This window comes from Serinus canaria, chromosome Z (genome assembly GCF_022539315.1).
Source record: "Serinus canaria isolate serCan28SL12 chromosome Z, serCan2020, whole genome shotgun sequence".
Classification (NCBI taxonomy): domain Eukaryota; kingdom Metazoa; phylum Chordata; class Aves; order Passeriformes; family Fringillidae; genus Serinus; species Serinus canaria.
Window position 1 is genome coordinate 49,167,881 of NC_066343.1, and position 20,634 is coordinate 49,188,514.

The window sequence follows — 20,634 nt, forward strand, 5'->3', positions numbered from 1 at the left end:
AGACACACTTGAGTTCTGTCAAATTATGTTTACAACTTTTGAATTATCAAGGTTCTTTATGTTGCCAGTGCAGTGTAGGAGTGCCAAGGAGAGATGGAGGATTTGTGCCTACACCTGCATCAGTGGAGGGGGAATGAGATTAACAGCTGACCACAATAACCAAGGTACAGAATAAACAAAGAGCCAGATGCTGGCACACACCAATACCAGATTTCCAGGATTTTTCATGGGTTACAGATATCTTGTACAAAGCAAGACTTGATGTCCAATTTTGTACAGAGTCTGATTTTGCTGCTCACTTAGGTAACATATATCATTACATCTGGATCAATGAATCATCCATAAGAATTTCGTGCTGCAACCAGATGCATGGATTCTGTTTCTTGTACATACAGACCACAAGCAAGCTAAAATGGATTAAGGGCTGAAACAGTGACATATTCTCCACTAATTCAGAATGTTGCATTTTAGTTAAGACTACTAGAAGTCATGACAGCCTGTTAAAAAAAGTGAAAATACTCTAGCTTCTACAGAATTTTTAAAATTTACACAGTACTGGTGATTACATACAGATGTGACTGCTGTGGTAGCTCTCGTTGAAAAGGGCTATTTATAATCAAAGTAATATATGCCTAAAATTTCAGATTGCCAAAAGGCCTCAAAAGAAAAATCAGTATTTCTGAAATATTGCCTAGGTTATAGTATTGAAAACATACAGAGAAGAGCAACATTACATACTGCCATGAAGGTGTAAAACCATATGGCTTGGCATTGCATATCAGATAATTGATTCCAGTCATCATCATCAACAGTTACAATAGTTATTATATTTTTTAATTTTTTAAAATATTTTTATTATATTTTTAATATCAGCTGTTCTTGTCTGCATCTAACCAACTGTGCAACAGGAGTACATCACAGAGCAAATTCCTTCTCTGAGTGATCATTCCATTTATACCAGTAAATGAGATTTTATTGTCCTTATCTTGCTTCTTGTGTGAGCAAATGGAAGTTCTCAATTTTCTTTTATCTCTACTGAATAGAAGAGACATACTGACATGAAATACATTGGTAGGAGAAAAATAAATAAAGCAACCTATCTTGAGTGCTGTTGTATCTAGATATGAACACAAACATAAGAAAAATATATGGAATCTATTTCAGTCATACCTGATGCCACAGGCAGAATTTTAGCAAAGGAAATTTTGTGAAATCTCCCACCCAGGTCCTGAGCTTTAGGCTATGTTCAACAGAGGAGCCAAGAGTCTTACAGAACACTGACCCTCTCATCAACCCTTGAAAACATTCATGAACACAAAAATATGAAATATTCTCTCATTCAGATTTTTCAGTTCACAACGTGTTTCCTTTGCTGCAGTCAGTTCCCTGGTGATTTTTGATGACTCAGAAGATGTGGATACTTAAGAAAAGCTAATTCACAGGTCAGTTGTACCAGACATTCCAGTTGGTTTCTCTAACCATATAAATGTGGTAGGCTAGGTGAAAATGTAGAAAAGTAATGATGGAAACAAGTCAAAGGAAGCTCTCCTTTGTGTTTGAAGATGCCATGTGCTACCTGCTCGGCAGTGTGTAGCATGTTATTTGATGGCTTAGATTAATTAAAGTCTGAAATCTCTTGGATGCCATTTTTCAATTCCCTGTAGTTTTTAATTTTGCTAAGCTCTGACAAGCGGCATTTTGCAGAGTTCACTGCAATGTAGGTTTCCTCTTTGCCCACAGAGGATCTAGGTTGTGTTCTCTTGGCAGTTACATAACTTCTGTTGATCTAGGAACACTGTCTGAGCGTATTGTCTTGCAGTGCCAAGGCCTTCCCTCTGGACCAGCCCTCCACCTCCTGAGGTCAGTGGGCTGGGAATGGGCAAGAGGTTGGGAGGGGACCAGCTAGGACAGCAGATGCAAACTGACCTCAGGGATGTTCTGTTGTACCACATGGCATCTTTGATAGCAAGAAAAACTGAGGGAAAACAGGAGGATGCAGGGACACTTCCACTCATGGCATTTGTCATCCCGAACAATCCCTATAGGTAGCAAGGCCCTGCTGTGCTGGACATGTGCCTGGTGATGGGAAGTAGTGAGTAAATTCCTTTTCTTGCCTTGCTTCTGGATGCAGCTTTTGCTTTTCTTACTTGACTGAGTTTATCTGAATCTAGGTGCTTTTTCAACTTCTTTTTGTCCTCCCTCCTGTTAAGGAGGGGTACTGAAAGAGCAACTGGGTGGATGTCTGACAGGCAGCTTCTGTCAGTGCACCACTGTCTTACCTAAGACTGTACTTTAAAATGAGACCAATATCACAGGTTTGGCACACTTCCTTATACAGCATCATATTCCTGATGTAAGTTCTCAGGCATTAGGGTAACTTCTCTTAATTCATAAAGTCATTACAAGACTAGGTTTGTTTCAATGTAAAGCCCAGCCACATAGCCTGCACTGACAGAGAAAAGTTACTTTTTCAACAGAGTAGTGTGCAAAATAAAAAATTAAGGATTTGACATATATTTAAGGCAGTGTCATTGTTCAGACTTTCCACAGATGGTGTCTTCACAGTGATTCAAAGGCTCAGGAGTTGTTAATCCAGTTGATAATCAGGATGGTTGCTCAATTCACTACCAGCAGAAGAGATTATGTCAGTGTGAAATGCAGCTTCAGATGATATTTCCTGGAAAGGGAACTGTGAAATTATGGTATTTCCTATAGGGAGCTGTGAAAGTCCATGAGAAGGGCATGGGAAATCATACAGAGGAAAAATTAATTTGATGTAAGAACAGCTTCTCTAGTTTGCTGAAGGGAGGACAATACGTGAGAAAGTGAGGTAAAATATCGGTGAATGTTATGAATAAATGTAACTCTCCAGACAGCCCTTTGTTTGACAGAACAGTCCTGATTCTCTCAACCATATAAAATTATAATTAGTCATGTCCCAAACTCGGCACAGCTTGCTGAATAGGCTGTTTATATAAGATCCCTGCAGCAGACTTAGGAGTCTTGGCATAGGAAATGAATGCTAGTATAAAGAAATCAAACAGATTTTCCCGTAAGAAATTGTAGCCCTGCTAAAGTCTTGGGGTCAAAACCAGCTTTATAATGATGAAAGAGTCATTTGCTGTTTCAAGCTACAGCCTGGAGAACTTCTGCAGGTGAATGTGGTGTTTGTGCACGCTGCACAAAAGCGACTGCATCCACTACAGGATGCAGCAGGAAATCATAACCCCACAGAAAGTGGTGGAAGCCTTGGCATGCATTTGACAGAATCATACCTTTATTAATCAATATGGCTAGCAGAAACTGGTGGAGCAAGGGAGTGTGATGACTTTGAGATCAGCCAACAGGGAATGACGGCACACCCTTTAGCAAGGTGCCGCAGACAGTGATACACAGTTGTTTCTTGTAAAAATGACAGCAAGAAGCCTCCTGCTTTAGGATGAACAGGTGGTAAGACTTTGTAGCTCAATATTTGTGAGCCTCCAAATTGGAGCATGAAACCTTTGCCAGTAAAAAGCACATTTTGGAGCATTTTCCCAGAGCTTATTAAGTAGCAGAGCTGGATTTTTAGTTGGAAACAGTCTTCTTGCTTAGAAGCGTTCTTTGACATTTCTTGAGGAAATTTATGATGAGAACATTTAAAACCCAAAGCATTCAAGCGAGTGGCTTAACTTTTTTCCTGACTGAATGGTAATTCAAGCATGCAAAGCCATGCTCCTTTCTACAGTCACAAATCTTCCTGTTCTGCTTTTATAGAACACCCTACACTGGGTACTGTGTGCAGCAATTGAGCTGGTGTGTGTTATGATAATACAAATAGTAAATACAGGAGTAATCAGCAGCACATGGGATTTTCACACGGAGTCTGTAGGAACATCACTGCAGTGCAGCAGGCCACACAACAAGGGACAAGGGAGCAGTCAGGATGATTCCTATAATTGAAATTAACTGTATGTTGTTTCAATTAATTGTTCCAATTAGTCTCTTTTCAGTTACGCCTCTGTAACAGTGTCATCTGGGATGCTGTGAGAAATTGAAAATGCCCTAATGGTCAGAATGCTCATCAATTAAAGAACTTTCTAATTAGCTCCCTAAGAAGAATTTATTGTAAGAATGAAAAATTTTATAGGTGGAATGGGTGAGAAGTTGTTTTTATCACAAGGCAAATTTTCCTCTCAGCAATAACATTATTTCTGTTGCCAGAAATAATTTTAAAAAACCCTTAATAGAAAAGACAAGGAGACAGCTGGTTATTTCTATGCAGCAAAGACTTGATCTTGTGAGCTATCTTCCACAATAGTTTAGTAGCAAACAACGCAACAGCTCCAAATCAGTGTTTCAGAAAACAAAAATCTGAAATAACCATGCACATTCATACTATTAGAGCTCCTTTTTATGAAGTCAGATCACAAGGTACTCTTTCAGATTTTTGGTCAGTGAGACATTTCCTGACAAATAATGCTTTAAAATGGACAAGCTCTGGATCTGATCAAAATATTTTTTAATTTATATATTTTTTAAAATGGAAAACTGAAGTCTAAGATGCAGTTTCAAAAGTTTATTTTCTTTTCCCCAGTTTTTATTTGCCCTGGAAGTTTACACAGTATGGGGAGCAGTTGATAGGAGTTGTTCCCCCTGAGGCTGTAAATGTAAAAGGACAGAAAGCTCTGCCTCAAAGCATGGCCCAACAGATGCTTTCTGCCACAGCCTGTAACCATCTCCATATCCAGGTGTATCGTACTGCCTTGCTATGCTGAGATTCAAGGAGACAAGTTTTTCAAATAGAATTCTAAGTATGGCACATAGCCCACACCTTAATCCAGACCTCCCAAGCTTGAACACTAAACAAACGCCTTCAATTTGAGAGTTTATCCACAAATGGAGCTATTTTTGACTTTGTCTAGGGTTACTCTGTGTCTAAGTACAGCTTGTGAATGATCGTACCTTCCGACTTTCAGACAGGGGGCTGCCCATGGAGCTGTGGGATTTTTTTTCTGCTTATTCTCCATTAGGAATGCTGAGACAGCTCTCCAGAGTTACTTAGTTGTGGTGTTGCTTCAGCTCTGGTGATCCAAAGAAATTTTGTCACATAGAGGTGACAAAAATTAGGGAAATGTGCTATCTTATCTGTCTGCTTTATTATGTAGTACGAACAGATGGCACATGACACTTTCATCAGCTGTTTGCATGGTCATTAAAAATATTTTAGCAGCAGGACTTAATGCAGGTTCTTACTCCTCCTGTCTCATTTCTGCTCTTAGCCTAAGAGAATGACTTCACTGTAATCACCACCGATTTGAGCACTGGATTTATTTCTCTATCTCTGTATGTCTGTACAGGCATATGTATGTATTGATGCACACACCCACCCACCCACACAGACACACATATATATAGGTATATGTGTATATACTTTTGTTAAATTATGAACCAGCTTCTGTTGCAGTCTTTGCTTATGATTTCCACATCAAAAATCTGTGGTTAACCAGAATGCTGAACAAAGTGAAGCTCAAAATTTCTCCACCCTAAGCCTTGTTTATCAAAGCTTCCTAATACTTTTGGAACATCTTAGCAAAAATAAGTTAAACACCACCTGAAATAGTCCATTTTTGCATCTGCCAAATTAATGATTTTTGCCACTGCATTTAAGTGCCATAAACGTTTTTTTTTTTGTGGTTCTCAGTACTGACAATAGGATTAATTTAAAAACTAACCTCTGACATTGACAGAGCAGGAGCTTTAAAATCAGCTTTTCATGGATTACCTACTAAATTAAAAATTTTTATAGGAAACTTCTGCCTTGTCTTCTTCAAACACTTGCATCTTCTTATTCATTCAGTTGAAAAGAACTGAGCAGAAGAATCATTAAAAAAAAAAAAAAACATAAAATGCTCAGAAGCTGTAATTTCCTCCAGGTTGTGTCACACGGGTGAAGAGATTTTTGTAACCAGCAGTGATTTACACAGATATGTACCCCTTTTGCATTTCTTACAGTTTACACCACTTTGATGTGTTCTTGGAGGAGAAAGGAGGAGCATTGCATCAGAACAAAGCAGTGTTTGGCAAATGATAAACCATGGCTTCTCAAAAGCCAGTCATGCATTTCTCTGTTTACTGAGTATTCCTGGAGTGACAGTACAATGGCCCTGTCCTTAAGCAGTGTGCAAGTTCGCAATGCTTTCAACTACCAGACCATACATTCCTGCTGCCTCTTTTGTTCTGGCATTAGCAGCTACCCTGGATGTGTTGTGAAAATGAAGCTTTTCTCTTTCTAGTGGGATAAATGTTATGCAACATAAGTGAGCATTCCACATTGCTTTGGTTATACTGACTGTGAACCCACAGCTGGTGGGATGGTGAGGAAAAAAAGAAGTGTCTGTCAGTACTGTAAGCTCGTATTTACAGGCTGTTTCATCCTTGTTCTGCATGGGAAAGGACGACCAGCCAAAAGTAAGTCAGTCAGAAAGGTACATAAATGGTCTTAGGTTACTGGGCCATGCTGTTGCTCTCTGCTCCTACTCTGTTTCTAACACCTGCTCCATTGATTGAGTTACCAGTGATTTGTGTGTTTCCTAACAGCACTTCCCAAGTGCCCTTCTTCCCAATGTTCATTCTCTGCATATTGGCTCTTCTTTTTCTTAACATCAAGCTCCTTAAGTTCCTACTCTGTCCGTGTCTTCTATTTCTAGCCAATTCTACTGCATATAACACTGTACAGACATCCTTCCCAGAGATGAAGGAACTCCACCATTTGCTTTTGTCAGTCAGCATGCCTTGGTAAGGAGTTTTGGGTACCATGCACTACTGGACTTCAAAAATTTTGGTGTACTGGGTTTTGCAGATGGATGAGTAGACTGCGTGGTGATAGTGATAAGAAAGATGAGGAATTACATGCTTCACTATAATTAATTGTGGCAAAAAGTTTCAGAGTACTGTTTCTAGGTACCTTAGTATATTTATTTATATTGGGATAATTTTTATTTTTTTACTCTTTTAAACAGTAAAATCCTCTCTTTCATATGTGGAAAGAATTAAGAGCTAGAAAACAAGATAGGTCTCAAAATAAATTTGGTTTGATCTAAACTCAGGGATACTCTCATTGGGCTGTTTTGAATGAATTGAGAAGTGCCTGCAGGAACTGAGCAGGACAAGCCAAGCAGGCTATATTCTGGTTCAAACATCTATTAACTGAGATATTAAAGACCCTGTACAGACAACCCTTAGAGAACACAGCATCTTGGGATCACCAGATTAGACTAATTATGTAACTATATATGTACTCTTGTAAGGCATTTTCTACAGGTGTTTTTTGGTGGAAGAGCTCTTGTTCGAAAGAGAAGGCACAAGTGAACACGCTCTTTGTTTATCCATTGCTTGAGTATTGTTTCATGCAATTCCAGAAAACAGTGTGTGAAAGATTATAAAATTTGTCAAGTGACTGTAATGTGCTTTGGTAGCCACTAATGTCTCAATGGGAGCCATAAGCCAAGTGTAAGAATATATTATTTAATCAATAGTCTCAAGATTTTAATCATTGCAATGTGTCTAACTCTATGTCTGATATTGCCAGTCTCAGCTTAAAAAAAGGAGAGGAGTTGACTTCTCCACCTCATTTTCCAAGGCAGAACTTTCAACAAATCCCTTTCTCTTGGCTCAAACCTTTCCTATCTCACATCAGCTACTGTTGCTATTATTATTACTGCCACCACCATCGTCATCACCACTAGCAAACAAAACTCCATCATGTAGATGAGCTTTTATGGCTGTTTTCATGAGGACTTTGAGACAGATGTTATGTGCAATGTGCTGCAGACTTTGTCTCAAAATTGCTGTTTGAAATGTCCTTTTTTGCGGACCACTCACGACGGATGCCAAGGGTAGCAGAACAAAAATCAAAGACTACCTCTGTGTTTTGTAGGAGGGGTTTTGTATCTGGTTAGGCACTGGAGACTGTCTGTAAAGCAGTAGCCACGTGTAAGCCTGTGAGGAAATGGTGCAAATAACACACATCACCTTCAGCACTGTAGAAAAGTGTGACATGAGATACAGCCAGTGTGTTTCTGAGCAGGGTAAGCTGTGAAATAATACTGTCTTCAAGCTACTCCAAACTATTCATTCCTAGATTCTCAGACCAGATCTTGAACTTCCTTTACCTGAAATGAGAGGAAACTCCAAAATCAGGAAAGCAACCACTGGTCTCATGCTTAACAGATCCTAATGAGTTGTGAGGACATTCTATTCAAACAGGTCTCAAAGAAAAGCAGAGAGCTACCTACAGTGTAAAACAAACACCTTAGGCTTTATTATAATCTTCACCAAATCTTTGAAATATGGATTACAGAGTCTGTCTCTTGCACTGTACTTAATTAACTAAAACCATCACACATTCCTCAGTTCTCAGTTTCTCAGTTCATGGTGCTATGGAATTGGCCAGGAACTGATTATAAAAATATCTTTCTCTTTTGACTATAAATTTTTTATCTTCTAAGATGATGACCTTCAAGCCTTCAGTGTTAGGAGCTACAAAATATTAACTCTTGGGATGATTATTTAAAGTGTGTGGAAAAGGACAATGTGAAGACAGAAAATGAGCAGGCCTGCAGCCAAAGGCTGTGACGTATCATTACCAGGACAGGATGCAAGAATGCACCTGAGTGGTGCATACAGAGCTGGCAGATGATGCTCCTGAGAGTGAAAAAGAATTTTAGGGCTTTTCTAAACCTTGCTAAGAACTAAGGATAAAGCCACTGTACCATGTGGAGAAGTAAAACAAGAGGGCATTTATCCTGCTTCTCCTGTCCTCCTGGGTGTGCCAAGGAAATCACAGCTGCATTTTGGTCTTTTCTGCTTAAGGGTACAAAAGCTGAGCTACAGATTAACAGATAAATCTACTTGAGAGGAGAGTAAGACAGCAATTAAATTTATTAAAATAATTTGAAAAAAACACCTTCTATCTTCAAATCTTCATCTGGGGCACTTTTTATGTGATACACAATCTATTTTGTGATGGGCCAGTCTGTTAAAGCAGTCAGTCACAGACAATGATTAGTGCTAGTGTGAGCCAAAAGTAGTTACTTATTTTCCATTTTGTAAGGTTTACATTACACAGGTAGCATGTGATGTAATTCTAACTGATAGGAAAAATTAAATCAGTAATTAATTAAGCACATCTCTGGAACAAATGGACTTATGGTTATTCCCAAAACATATGATACAAATTAGCACTGATCAAGTCAAAATGTCTGCATGTACTGGAACTCCCAATCCATCAGGCCATGGCCCAGTGCCCACATTGTACAGCTTTTCCTGATAGCTGCCTTCAATGGATATCCCAAACCTGCTGAGAATGCTGTCGAGTGTGACTGATGAACCTTACTAGATTCTGGTACTTTAGGGACTTTGTGTTCAATTCTCTAGGTACAGACCTTAGGGATTCAAGCGATGTTGGAGACAGCAGTTTTTCTGGATCTGAGTCAGATGGGCCTCAAGTCCCATATTGATAGGAGAAGCTACTCAGTGAACTTCAGTCTTCAGACTTAATTTTCCTTCCTGCACTGCTGTGAACAGAAGTGTTGTTTTCAGCTCTTTAAGCAGCAAGGATTCTAAGCCCACTAGTTTATAATATTGCTGAGACCTCTCCAGCCACTTTGAGTTTAAAGTACAGCTGACTGGTGAGGCTTGTTTGCTTAAGAGAAGTGACAATGGGAGTCACAACCGCTTCAATGAGAAAAATTGCAGCCTGCAAAGAGGGATTTGATTCTGCTTGGGAAAGAACCTTTCTGATTTCAGTGACAAAAAGGAATACAGACAAAAAGAGTGTTAAAATAAACAGAGGTGTAGGAATAGCCTCTGCAATTACTTTTTACTTAGCTTTTTACTTCTGGAAAGTCAGAGAGGTGGTGCTTACCACTTAGTGGAGGGTGTCTCCCCACAGCTAAATGAAGGTGCTGTGACAGTGCTCTGTTGGTTTATAGTTTAAGATAGCATGGATAGAAAAGAAAGGAAAGAACACCCACTGGCTCACACTCTCCTGAGAGCCAGCAGCTTGGACTTCAGCTGTTCAGGGAACTGGGCTGTGCATTCTCTTCAAGCCGTAGCCCGTTGAGTTGCTTGCTAACTGTCTGAGCAATAGCACCAGTTAGCTCTAAATGTTCTTAATTTCCTTTGGGAATTGGAGAGCAACATATCTGAGATTTTAATGTCCTTGAGGAGGGGCTACAACTCAGCTACATCTAGCAGGTTCTGCTTTGCCTCTTGTTTAGCTAAATTAATTTGTTAGGCAATTTGCCAAATTGTTTTTGTTTGTTGGGTGTTTGTGGCTACACAAGAGGAGATAGAGCTTAAAGTCTACTTCCTCTTTAATTAAACTGAAGGATTAAAATTATTTATACTGAACTCCAAAGTGGTGGAAGAAGCAGTGATTCAGTGCATTTCATGTTTCTTGCTGAATCCCAACAGCACAACTGTTCTTTATAGTACCCTTTGACTTAAAACATCCTATAAACACTGCCTGCTCTGATCTCTTTCCCCCCAGATCAGCACAACTTTGTCTTCACAAAACATGGCATTGCACCCCTTGCTTCAGGCCCCTGAAATCCTGCTGACCAAGAAGGACCCCTGGGTACAGGGGAAGGCTTTGCTGCTCACTTGTGGTATGTCACAGTGTGGAACATTTAGCAGTATCTGCTGTCGACTTGCTGCAGGGTTTTTTTCTTGCTTCTGAAATGAGCAAAGAACATTCAAAGGACAGACATCTAAAACGTTTTAAACAGCGAGAGAGAAAGAAGAGAAAAACCAGAAAAGAGCAGAGGTTACTTACATAAGTAGGAATTTTGAAGGCAAGAGGAAAAAGTACTCAGATAAATTAAAAAAAAAAAAAAAGGAGGAGAACAAGAAGAAATTATGTAAGATATATATATATATATATATATATATATATATATATGTATTATATATATGGGTAGCAGACACTATGTTGCTGGAAGTGTTAACTTAAGTCTATGTAAGTGATACCTTTAACAAGAATTAGACTCAATAGGGGCTTTTGCAACTTCTTAATTTTGTCTGAGGCATAAGATGTGATTTGAACCCAAACTGGCTTTCTGGACCTGAAGAGATATAGGCTATCTGCTTGGAAACCATCCACAACACCTTTAAAGATTGTGTTCTCAGCTTGTGGCCACAAATATGAGTTCTTTCACCCAGTGAATGCCACAAACTTCAGTGTGTATGAAGCCAATTCCCACTCAGAGTTGAGGGATTTATTAATTTCATTTCTGTGCAGAGATGGGTGCCAGGTGGTAAACACCTTCAGCAGGACTTTTAAAATGAAAAACTGGCATTTCACATATATTTAACAACCTAAAGCAGTAGTCCTTGGCCTTGCATTCTCCTGTCTCTCTGACAGTGCACACTTGTTACATGGCACACGCTCTACAAGAAAAAGGCCTGTGTAAGGGGAAAACCTAGCCTATGGGTGGATATTTTATTGTGTTAGTAACTAAGATGGACACAAGGTTCAATCAAAGTTATTCTTTAGCTTTATCAACACTGTTTTTTTCAATTGTTTTATTTACAGTGTCCCCTTCTTACTTCTTGAGTCATAGCTCTTGATTCCTGCAGGCTTGGCTCTTCCTTCTTTTCAAATAAAATGAGGGAATAGCCTCTTTTATTTATCCTGCAATAATAATTTACTTCAGTAAATTTGTAACCCTCTCATTATACTTTATTTCAACAAGCTGTGAAATAAACTCTGCCTTACACCCTTGTAACACACTGTTCCACCCTTGCAAACAACAAGGCGTCCTCCAGGCCTGGTAGCCAAGGCAGATGATTTTTATGCATAAAACTTCTGACCCCATTGTAAATGGTACAGCTAGTGGAGATCCTGGAGATTCTTCCAAAGACACCAGCAAATCCACTGCACGGGGCCAGCAGCTGGGGACTAGTCACAGCAGGTTCTGTCAGATGCTGAGTGCCCTTGCCCCTCACATCCCAGCACCCATCAGCTGCCGCTGGGTTATGTGGGAGAGGAGAGCACTTCTGGCCCCACTTCAGGCTGCTACTTGCCTACCTGGGAAAATTTCCACTGGAGTTCTCTCATGTCCCTAGTGCAGAATAATTCCCTTTCCAAGTTCAGAGGTCTGAACCAGGTTTTAATCTGGCATTCTGTGGGCAATGCCAGATTAAAAATCCACACAAACTTTGGAAAAGGCTATGCTGTCTCTGGGGATGAGATGCTGTTCCTTTTTACAGAATATCTCCAACACCGTGAGAGCAGAGAAGTTTTTCTCTGGCTTTCTAAAAATTTCTTCCAAACTGTGAAGTCCTAATTTAACTATATTTTTATAGTGCCTTATTCAAGACCTCAATCCCCTCACTTGAGATGTTCTTGGTTTTGGTGGTCATGTGCCTGCATGGAGTTGCCTTGCTCATTGCTCCAGGGAAGTCTCAAGGTGGATGGTGGGCTGAAAACTGGCTTTTTAGGCATATTGACTGCTGAGAGATTGTTTGGCCCACACGTTATCTGTGTGGAGGACCAAAGCTATAATCTATCTTCTGAAAATTACTGGAGTTCAGTGGGTAAAACTGAGCAGAGTCTTCACTTGCTCTCGTCACAGCCTGAGAAACAGAAGTTTGGTGCAGTCTGCATCCAGCCTTTGAGAGAGAGAATTAGAGTAATCCAGCTCAGAAGTGATCCCGCCTGGGTCATTGTGACCAGTGCTTATCTAGAGAGAAGGGATGACTCCTGCTCAGCTGGAGGTGATAAAAAGCCTTCTTCCAGGCTTATTACAAATGTCCTGAGGGCTTAACTAGATGCACACTGTGAGATACTGTATGGAGGATAAGGCCAGTTGTTCAGCTACTTCTTCAAAGGATTTCAACTCCCTAATCAGCACTTACTCAGCCACACCGGCTCCTCTGGAGATCCTCCTTGGAGGCATGCTGATGCCCTGAGGGACATGGTCATGATGTGGCTTTTAGTGTTTGCTGGCAGTAGCCATGGGTCCTGCTGAACTCCACTATTGAAAAGCCTGAAGCAATCCTGGCTATGCTTCCTCTGGGACCCGTTTTTTGGGTTTTGTGCACACGGACAGTATCTGCCTACATGACAGCTACACTGTTGAAATCTGGGTTATGTTCCCAGGCAAGCTGTTGGTCATCTGCACGGAGCTGAGAAGATAGTTACAGCCAGCAGCAAATTGATGCTCCCCTGAGGAAAGGAGGAGAACCACAGCTATTAAGGCCTGACTCACTCCTTTGCGACTCCTCCAGGGGATGAACATCTCTGTTCCTATCCTGACACAGATTGTGAAAAGCCACTAGTAAATCCAGTATTGCAGGCTGTAAGATGAATTTCCAGGCTGATAGGAGTGTGTGGGCTCCCTCTCAACTCCTCTAAGGCATCTTCTTCCATGAGTGCTTGTCACTCATCATTCCTTTTCGGTCTCCGAATAGCTCCTCTCCTCGGTCAAGTTGTGGAGGTCCAGGGGGAGTCCTGTGTTTATTCAGACCACTGCTACACTGCTACATTGCTGCTGCTGCAATGTGTGTGGTGTCCACTGTTATCAGTCTCCATCACAGTATGTTGTTTTTCAGTGTGTATTTACTGGACAACCATTTCCTCTGCTCTGAGAGGAACCATTTTCTGTCCTGAACTGAAGCCTTGGGAAAGAAAATAGTCAGCTCTGTTATGTACTAGTTCCCCTTTTCTCGCAGAGGATTTGGGAGGATACAGCCAGGGTAGCTTACCTCATGTCTGAGCAGGGAGAACTTTGTTAGCCACCCTTTGCAGCTTGACAAAGAGAGCAGGCTTAATTGTAGAAATTAAGCTGTTTCTGTAACCAAATTGGGTTGCTGAAGGTTTGCACCAAAAAAACCCCAAAACTTAACCTTATGCAGCTAACCAACATAGCAAGGGAAATACCTTTTCAATTTAACACATCAAATTTAAATACATTTAACAAAACAATCAGTGTATGTTGAAGAAACACCCTCTATTCTTTTTGAGAGCCCAGGATTTGTTCATCTTCCTCTAGGTGCTAATAGTGAACTGAAGATATGAAACAAATCTGGTTCTATTAACAAAGTGTACAGATTTGTGCAGTTGCACAAATATATTTTGGAAAGGGGCATTTTTAAATTCTGCATGTAGATGCTTCCTACAGCAGGCAGCAGAAATATCCTAACAGTACAGTGGGATTTTCCAGCAGTGAAATCTCCCAGGGTTCTAAAAACAGGCTTTTGCTTTTGCAGGTGTGGAAAAAATAACAAGGGCCAGTTCTCACCTTTAAAGTGGTGGGAGGAGAAAAGGAGGAAATCAGACAGAATGCTTTCCATTTGATGTTACCATTAGCTGTAAATGTATACTTAAGGTAGTATTTTTTCAGCTGAGTTCCACTAAAACTGTATAGAATCTCCCTGTATGGAAGACAATGCATGCTCTGTAAGATTTATTGCGTATTCAAAAGAAAATAATCTAAACATAAAATAATTGGAATGACAGAGGGGTTCATATGACAAGCAAACAGTTAGGTTTTTGACATTCTTCCTTTAGTTCCACTTGCTGTATTTTGTAGAGAAGATGAGTTATTTTTAATTATCTACAATAGCAATGCTCCTGCCAGTCAACAGAAGATTTTTGATATGAAGATGATATTGTATGGGTAATTAAGAAATATAAAAATTATTGTGGATACTCTAACATCTGTTAAAAGTATTTTTTAAAGTATCTTGAATGGCTCTGAGTGTGTTTGGTAGGACGTGCATGCCAACCCAAGATATGGTCTGGCTGGACTGATGTGGAAATCAGTTAGGAGACAGTTTGTTTTCTTCATCTGATTCTTATGTAAAATACTCTCTGGTTGGAAATATTTGATAAATATTAGTAAGCATAAACCCTAATTTGTGGCAGTTTTTGCATTTGCTCAGTCGTTGTGATGGAGATGCCATAAGTGGGCATTTCATTACAGTTCAAGGAATGGGTTGTCTTCCTCTATTACAGTTGAATGAATGCATCTTTTTGCATGTGTTAGAGAATTACACTAGTTTAAAAATACCCCAAACCTGTTGCATTGATTATTTTTATCCCACTCAGAGTCTGATTGTCTTAATAACACTGAGATTCTAAAGAGGTTTTTGTACTGATGATCAAAGCACATTGGCATCGTGACATGTTTCCTAAGCTGGAAAAAGGAAGGTGGAAAAAACCCTGTATGAGTCTGAGAAAGATTTTGTAAGATGTAGAAAAGGATGCCTCCTTTCAGAGAGAAAGAAACTCTGCCAGCTGTTCTTGAATGCTGTTCTCTGTTCAGAGAGTTTATTTAAGTGTGCATTTATGCTTGACAAGGTAAGACATGGCAAACCACAAAAAACAAAGCGAGATTCTTTGTGAGCAATGCCCTTTAAAGTTTGGGAAGCCGGAGGTATGGTACTGAATGTCATTTCTTGGGCTGAGTGAACTTTCTGCCCTGAATAAAAGTTTTCCTATTTCAATTCTTTTGTGTGCTAACTTTCTCAGTTGTCAATATAGTTTTGAAGTGGGATCTTCAGTGATTTTTGAAGTACTTCTTAAAAGACTGATAATGTAGAATAATTAATTAGTCACAGTGGCTCTTGGCATCTCAAGATAAGTCTGGCCTACTTAACAAAATGACATGATGGAAGGGCTACAGATTTGATTAAAGAAAGACTTAGGTCTATCAGGGATGAATAGGTCACTTGGTTATTATGTAAATGCTGCTTGCAGAAGTTTTCTGTGAGTAGCATGGTATATCGGAGTGACGTGTTCTCCCAGAAATCTGACATGGGAGAGGAGGAAAAGTAAAGGGAGATGCCAGCTGCATAAATAAATGACTTTTCATGAAGAACTTTAGTTGAATGACCAAGCTGAGTGACATAAGTTTAGCTGCAGCTACTAAAAAGGTGCTCAGTATCAAGTAGACCTCCTTCTGTAAGGGAAAGGAAAATACAGAGTAAGTCCTTGTGTATGGAGTTTTTAGGGAAATTTCCACCCTCCCTACTGCCCTGTGAAGCTATGGAGTTGGTTTCTGAAAAGAACACTGCAAAATGCCGGTTCTCCTCAGTCTTTGGAGATGTTCCTGTTACACTCATGCAGTTCACCCTGACCTGCTGAGCCAAACAGAATCCCCTATCACTGCACCAGCAGTGCTGCTCCCTGAGCCTGCCTTGGGATGGACAGTGTGCTCTGCCATGAGATAGCACAGCCCAAGGCGTTCATATCATTTCACAGGGCCTCTCCATGAGGCTGGAGGAAAGCTGCACACCTGCTTCCAGACCGTGATCCACTTTTTTTCCTAGACACCATCTTTATTCCCTCCACAGATACAGGCATTGCCTATTTTATCTGGTAAAGCAGACTTCTGCACTGACAAATTTCCTCCCTAAAGTAATTGCTTTTCAAGAAAACTGAGACAATCAGCCAAGGCTATGAAGCGGTAATGTTGAGTTGAACCATGTTAAACTACTCAGGAAGCTCCAGCCAGGTGTAACATTATTAGATTGGGGCAGCTTTCTCCTACTCCAGAGGAGATTAATTTACTGCAATTGAAGAACAACTGTGTGGGAGTGAATGGGAGCCCTCACAGAGGGTGAGGGGTTAATAAACTTAATTTGTACCCTGAACTGATGTACTGCTCCAGTCCTTGTGTGTCAAATCCCCACAAAATGCCACAAAGGAGATGGGTGGAGTTTTTTGATTATTACTATCGCTAGTGATGCATTTTTAAAAGACAAATAAGAACCCTTTTGTCACCTGCTTAATTTGGGTGCCTGTGGCAGGCACTTAGCTACATCTCAGTTTTCACCTTTAATCCCTCTTCCCATTTCAAATCATTCATCAGGAGACTGGAAATAAGTCAGTTCTAAGCTGGCACAGGGACTTTTTTTTACATGAAAGCACACATTTTGAATGAAGAGCTTTGCATGACCTCGTCTGGGTCATTTTACTGTTCTGCCCAACTGCTGTTACATATCATGGTCATAAATTGACTGTTCACTTGACTCAAGCTCCCAGCAGACTAATGGTGCTATGGCAGCTTGCAGATCACAGACATGCAGCTGCACATTTTTTCTGTGTGTTTCTGTTCTGCTGACTTGAGCCACCAAAACAGAGGTTTCTCATCTTGATGCTTTTTGTTGTTGCTGTTGTTGTTTTCTTTTTTTTTTTTTTTTTTTGGTGGGGGAGTGGTGGGAGGGGGTTCATTGTTGTTTCTTTCTTTCTTTCTTCTTTCTTTTCTTTCTTCTTACGTGTCTATTTCTTTCTTTCTTTCTTTCTTTCGTTCTTTCTTTCTTTCTTCTTTCTTCTTTCTTTCTTTCTTCTTCTTTCTTTCTTTCTTTCTTTCTTCTTTTTTCTTTCTTTTCTTTCTTCTTTCTTTCTTTCTTTCTTTCTTTTCTTTCTTTTCTTCTGGATCCCAGTCCTGTAAGATTAGAAATTAGATCCACATAAAGTAGTTAATTAACAAGAACCTCATGGCAGAAAGATCAGTATTATTGTGCAAGGTATGCAGATTTTCTGGGAAACATTTATACATTCACAGATCCAAAACCCCTGCAGTAAACCCAGTGCCATCATAAATATTTCAGGATGTCCTTTAGTGCCTACTCTTTTTGATAAAATGTTTGTTTATATGGTTTAATATCTCTAATTAGTCTGCATTGTTGCTTAACTGCTGATGTAATTTGCATTATAATTATTCTTTGCGATTGGTAACTGAATAAATTTTCTTGAAGTATTACTACTCCTTATGCTTCATTTTATGACCATGTTTCATGGGTCTTTGTGCAAAATATTGGGCTTTGATTGGGCTCAGCAGATATTCCTGCGACCAGTCTGACCAACTATCTTTCTTCTCTTTCTGTGTTCACAGATCAGATTTATCTCACTGAAACAAATGCTGCCAAGTGCTTGGTATTAATAATGCATTGAAGGCTGCAGCCACGTCAGATGTTTTCTTGACTCTTAAGGAAAAGGATTATTGTAAGCCTTGTATGTTCTTTTCATTCCTCCAGTTAGAATAATCTTGAGGGCTCTCAAGGTACTCAGGGAAGGCTTACAGGAATGTAAGAGGGCTTTTCTGAAACAAAAATCATTCTACTTTTTCTCTTTGTTCCAAAGGAGTGTGTCTCCTCCCATGGAAGAAGGGAAGGTCTGCAATTACATGCTACCTAGTGGATTAAAAATGGATACCACTTTCAGTTAAATTATGTAGATTGTTTCCTCTTACGTCTTTTTATTTGTCAGTTCTTTTTTCCCTGGCTCATACTTAAAGCAGTCAAAAGATAAAGCGTTTTCATCTAATCCCAGACTGGAGGTTAGTGAGGCTCTGCACATCTGTGTGATTGAGGCAACCAGACCTAAAGCCCTTGGAACTGATCTGAGACCCTGTAGTCTGGGACCATGAGAGAGGTGTCTGTGCTCTCCATCCCTGCAAAGGATGTAGATGAATGGTGGTGCTTACTCAGCTTGGAGCTGCAGGGAGACAGCAAGTAGGACACAGTATGGATGGGTATTTGGAATCCTATCCATCTCTGTTGGACCCAGCTTTACTAGATGGCCTAACAGCCTGCACAGCAAATGAATGGAGGACCAATGCATTTTCCCTAGAATCTTTTTCAAGTGTCATAATTTTCTTTTCGTTACATGTGAGTAGCACAGTTGGCTACAACAGGAAAGGCCAAGGGCATGTTCTCCCTCTCCCGTCCCAGAGCAAACCTGTTGGCGCTCTCTCCTGGCAGCAGGAAGATGTGGCCATCAACTGGTATTGAGAAGGGCTGAGCACTTAGCCCTATGGAAGTGCTGTGGTAGAAGGCAAAAAGTTGCCAAATTTTGTAGTATTTTTTTGGTTCTCTCTGGCAGTACACCTGTATTTAGGGCACCATGGTCACCTTCATGGAGTTTCGCTGAAAGATTTTGAGGCACTTCCATTACAATGTGTTTCTGAATATACATGCTATTCAAACAAGATCTTACTGTATTTTCTGCTTTTCTTTTGCTGTTTTCTCTTTTATTCCCTGTGAATTGATAGCAGTGATGACCACTAGTATCATCTGTGCATGGTCTTTCATCTCTTTCTCAGCCTATACGCAAACATGCCACAAAGTTTGGAGTCAAACAAACATGCTTCCTGCCACAACTGTCTGTGAAGGCTCTCATGAGACAAATGCACCCACACAGGTCATTATCTTGTGCTTGCACTTCTTTTTTCCAATGCAATCCTTTTGACAGTACTCACTTCCAAACCCGTGTCTTTTTAGAGCTCTTTGTAATTTCTGACACAGGAAGAATGAAAAACTAAATGAGATCTGTTATGGCCAGTGGGAGTCTGTCCTAGATAGCAGACAGTGTGCAGGGTAGCAGTTACTTGGTTTTAACAGCACTGGGCGTTTTGGTAGATTAACACCTTCTCACGTGACCTTGCAGGTTCGCCCTGCAGAAACCAATAAGGCATTGCAACCCACATCAGAGGGGTTAAAGGACCATTTCCTGATTTTATAAATCAGACATCAGAATCTCAGAAATGTCTACATCTGCATTCTGGGGAAACCTGCAGAAGTACACTGTGCTTCACTCAGAAGAGAAATTTGTAATCAATGACTGAGAGTCAGAAAATTCTTTTGAAGTTCAAGTAAGACTTAATGCTCAACTTTTTACACTTGGTGTACTTATGGGCTGGTATTTGACCAGAACACTGGTCTTGAGCATGATTTATTGGCTTTTGAAGCAATGGGATACCAGCCAAAAGAAATTTGAAACTATAGGTTTGGTGGGATTATTTATCTTCTTGTTTTAATGGTGTCTAGCACATCTACAACTCTATTGCACAAAAATTCTCATATACCCATTGATTAAAATCTGCTCTGGAAGTCTCCACAGGTTTAACTGGAGATCCCTCCTGGATCCCAATAGGACGGTCTCTGAAACAAACTGAATATTCCCCATATCTTGTTCTGAATGTTCCTCATGTCTTGTTTGTCTTCTCTACTGTATCTCCCCTAGGAATGAGGCCTTCTGTCACAGTATGTGATTTGTTCCAAAGGAGCCTGTTTTGGTTTTTTGTTGGTTTTGTGGTTTGTTTTGTTTTGTTTTTGGTTTTGTGGGGTTTTTTGTTTTGTTTTGTTGAGTTTTTTTTGTTTTTTTTTTTTTTTGTGCTGCGAGCATACCCTCACAGTATGTTACAGAAGGTCGAAGGAAACCTTTGTAAATGGTGAATGGAGTCCTCAGTCTGGGCACCAGCTGCTGTCATGATGGAGTAGCAGAAAGATGAAGTAAAACGAACTGATTTGCTGATGGAAAGAGAGATTAGGGTTGAGAGTGGAGCATGTGTGGTAAGAGCAACATGTAACTTTGAAAGATGAGAAATTGAAAGGGGATTCTGCTCAGCTGAGTGTCTATAGGCTTATCTTGGGAGTAGTAATCTGGATGGGAGGGAAGAGAATGAGTGAGGAGAAGCAAGAAAATTAATAGAAAAGGGAATTCTAATATTTGGAGGAGATGGTTTGGGAAGAGTGAATTAATTTTGGCATGATGAAGAATAGAGGAAGGTACTAATATATTTGCACTGTCAGATGATAGGAATTCTTCAAGCCTAAGAACACCAGCCAAAATCTATTACT